We start from the raw sequence: 3,510 nt of genomic DNA, 5'->3' as shown, positions 1-3,510 counted from the left end.
GGCTCCCCAAGACCCAAAGACACAAGCTCTACAAGTCTACAGCTAAACGTAACTCCTCTGAATTTCAGCCAACACCACTAAACTGTTCCATGAGCCCACAGCTAGAAGAGCTGTGAAGGAGATATCCCTGACACTGTAAGAACCAAAGGAAAATCACTGCCAAGAGATAGGCCTGGAAAGCTAAATTTTGGGCTTTTCTCTGTTAATTGTGAGCTGCTCCTTAAGACACTTCTCATCCTGTTAGATCCATCCTCTCAATGAATCACTGCTGCACCTGACAGGCAGAAAAGATAAGGTATGGAGGGGTTTTAAAAGGTTGTTTTCTTCTGCTTTTATAACTAGGTCCATTGACATGTTTGTTTTCTTGTATGGCATCTAAAGACAGGTCCATGTCTCCCAATGGCACCTTGCAACCCCCAGACACTGCTCTTGCTTTGAGCAGTGTGTTTGCTCAGATGATTTCCAGAGGCCCCCTCCAGGACCACTGCAAAGCCACGTGCCTGTGGCCTCCCAGAGAATGGCTCTGTTTGGCTGACAGTGCTGAGGAAGCATTTCAGAAGCTGCTTGTGCTCAGCAGGGTGCAAGCCAGCTCCCAACATGTTCCAGCAGCCTCCAGGGAATCTGGGACACAGAAAGCTCCAAGGCCACTGAAAGCAAGAGCAGATGCCTTCCATCCTGCTCACTTCCAGCCAGGCTGCAGGGCAGCAGATCCGATGCTTGGTTCCGTCTGTAGCTCTTTCCCAACTCCGCTCTCACCCAAAGGTGTTTGCACAGGGACAGATGAACTGCCTCACCTCTGGGTGCTCAGCTGGTACCGAGCTGCCCGGGCACTGACATTGCGCACCAGCCGAGTCTGCTGGGCGCTGACCTTGACTGGACACTTGGAGAAGTCCAGCTGGGCAGGGAAGTCCAGCACAGCTCGGGCACCAATGGCCCGAATTGGCACAACAATCCTTTCCCTTGCAGTGAGGATCACAAGCTCGTGGCAATAATCCTGCAGGAAAAGAGACTGGCTCAGCACAGGACATTTAGTGCCATCCCCACGGCAGAAGAAAAACCATTTCCTATACCCCTTCAAGGCCATCAATTTACCTATTGCACCCTCAAATGAACACGAAGTTCTACTACTATGTCACATTTTAAAGGCACCAGTGCACTTTGCAAAATCTGTCTCAGTGGCATTAAGCTCTTGTGTCACTTGGGTCATACAGATAACAGCCCTAGGCCACCATCATTCCTACTCTAAACTTTAATGATGTTAAAGAATTCCTAAGCCCCTTCTAAGCAACATGGAGCTGGGGAACACAGGACATTGCTCTTTAGGCTTCTATATTCCCACTGTCTGAGAATAGGACAAAGTGTTCAACTGACTCTAAGCAGCAAAAGGAAGAGGAGAAAACAGCTGCACCCAAAGACATCCTGCACCTCTGGCCTGGTGCAGAAACATCAGTTGGCTCACAACTCCCCTCTAACTTTGCCTGTCCAACCAAGTCAGGAGAAGAACAGTGCTAAGAGGTAGCAGGATGCTGTTGGAAAGGGCCTCTCTTTGTTTCCCTGCCAGGCTTCCTCCCTTCCATGCCATGCCCTCAACCCTTCTGTATGAACAAGCCTCCAGATCAGAACATGAACCCTCCAGATCCCAGCACTGAGATCAGACTTGCCAGGGCCTCAGCACTGCCGTTCAAACCTCCCCACAAAAGCACCTTTGGCACAGAATGGGTGCCAGCTGACAGAGCAAGCACAGCGACAGGCATGAAGACAGAGCCCCAGCAGTGTCACTGCCACGGGCTCTGGGCCCACAGCTCTGCCTGCAGCTTGTACCTGCCCTACACCAGCTCCTTCAGGCAAGTGTTCAAGTCCCCTGCAGCTCAGCAACCTCCTGCTGACCAAGAGCACCCAGAGCCCAGTGTGCCTGTGCCAGGCCGGGCTCACAGGCACAGCACATCCTCTGCCCTGGCCCTGCAGCTGTGCCATGCTCACTTGTGCTCTGGGACAGCACAGCTGCAAGGCTGCACAACAGAGGGGGGGAAAAAGCACCGGCTTTGCTCCAGCCCAGGGGCAGGCAGGGAAGCTGTTGGCAGTCCAGGAAGGAGGAAAGCTCTCTGACCTCTTTGTTCCTCTGGTGTTTTCCATCAGAATGAAACCCCTTCCACTGCACCTAGAGATGGCCCAACATCTATCAGCAGCCCTCTGTCATTTTCATCCTGTTTCCTGTGCATCTTCCCTTGGCAATGCTCAGCAATGTGCATGGAGGGGAAGTAGAGCCTCTCAGGCCTGGCTGCAGTGCCTGCCAGCAGTGCCAAGGTGTGACTGGCTGCAGGCTGCCTGCCCACGCCTGGAGCCCAGCTCACAGCATGCAATGGGCTGGAGCCAGAGTGCAGGGAAAACAATGGCTGTGGAGATCATTGTGTGCTGTGGCTCCTCCAGCCTCACCTTGTTCTTGCTGGGGGTGAAGCGGATGCGCACAGGGGCAGAGGCGCCCGGCGGCACGGCACGGTACGCATCGCTGGAGCTCACCAGCTGGAAGTAAGGTGAGCTCTCCATGGAGACCTTCACCACGTGAAGAAACTGCAGCAAAGACATGAAATTTGATTTTGCCACTTGTGGAAACAGGACGAGAGGAGACCTGTCCATGCCCTGCTACCATCCCTCCCTTGCCCCTTTTCCAAAGCACTTTCAGCTGAGCAGGCACAGGCACATCATTCACAAGGCTGAACTTGAATCCCTTCTCTCTGGCTCCCGCATTTTGGCCAGGGGCAGTAGGGCAGTGCCTGCTGGGAAGGAAGGGCCGAGCAGGTCAGCACCAGCAGGATGGAGACACAGCATCTGAACCAAGTCACCTGCGTATTCAACAAGGCCAAAAAACCTGCTGGCTTCTGCCTGCACACAGCCATGAAGTTGTCATGTTCCAGAGGGGGAATGTGCTACCTAAAAGCAAACCAGCACATTACTGTGGGGCAAGGAAGAAATTCCCTTCCAGAAGATCAGGTTTGGGTAGGGACCTTCTGGGGATACAGTCAGGCAGGCAGAGCAGCGAGACAGGAGACCGAACACTGGGGTCTTACTGGGAATAAAAGCAAACCTGAAAAGCAAAAGAAGGAATGAACACAGCAAGACAATCCCTAAAACAAGGAGATGGCAAAGAGAACTTAAATGGGCAGTAAAGCAGCAAGGAAGAATCATAAAACCATGAGAGCAACCAGCTTGCCAAAAGTAACAGAAACACAGACAGGCGGTGTCTATTGACCATGGGGCTTCAGAGGCATTTTCTGCCTGGAGAAACAGGACCAGCACTGACTGACAGTGTGGTTCCAGTATGCAAAGCCAATCTTGGCTCTCCAGGGCTTCCTGCTGCCTGTGAAGGCAAGCTGGGCTGCTGGGCATTCCTGCCTGCAGCCAGGAGGCCAGGTTCTGCCCTCTGGGGTACCCATGCACAGCACACATGCATTTTCTAACACACTGATATCATAACCCCTGAGCACCAAAATGCTCTCCAAAAGTCTAAACCAG

This window comes from Melozone crissalis, unplaced genomic scaffold, assembly GCF_028551555.1.
Source record: "Melozone crissalis strain CALT ecotype California unplaced genomic scaffold, PUWL_Pcris_2 ptg000103l_1, whole genome shotgun sequence".
NCBI lineage: Eukaryota > Metazoa > Chordata > Aves > Passeriformes > Passerellidae > Melozone > Melozone crissalis.
This window is presented reverse-complemented; position numbering follows the sequence as displayed.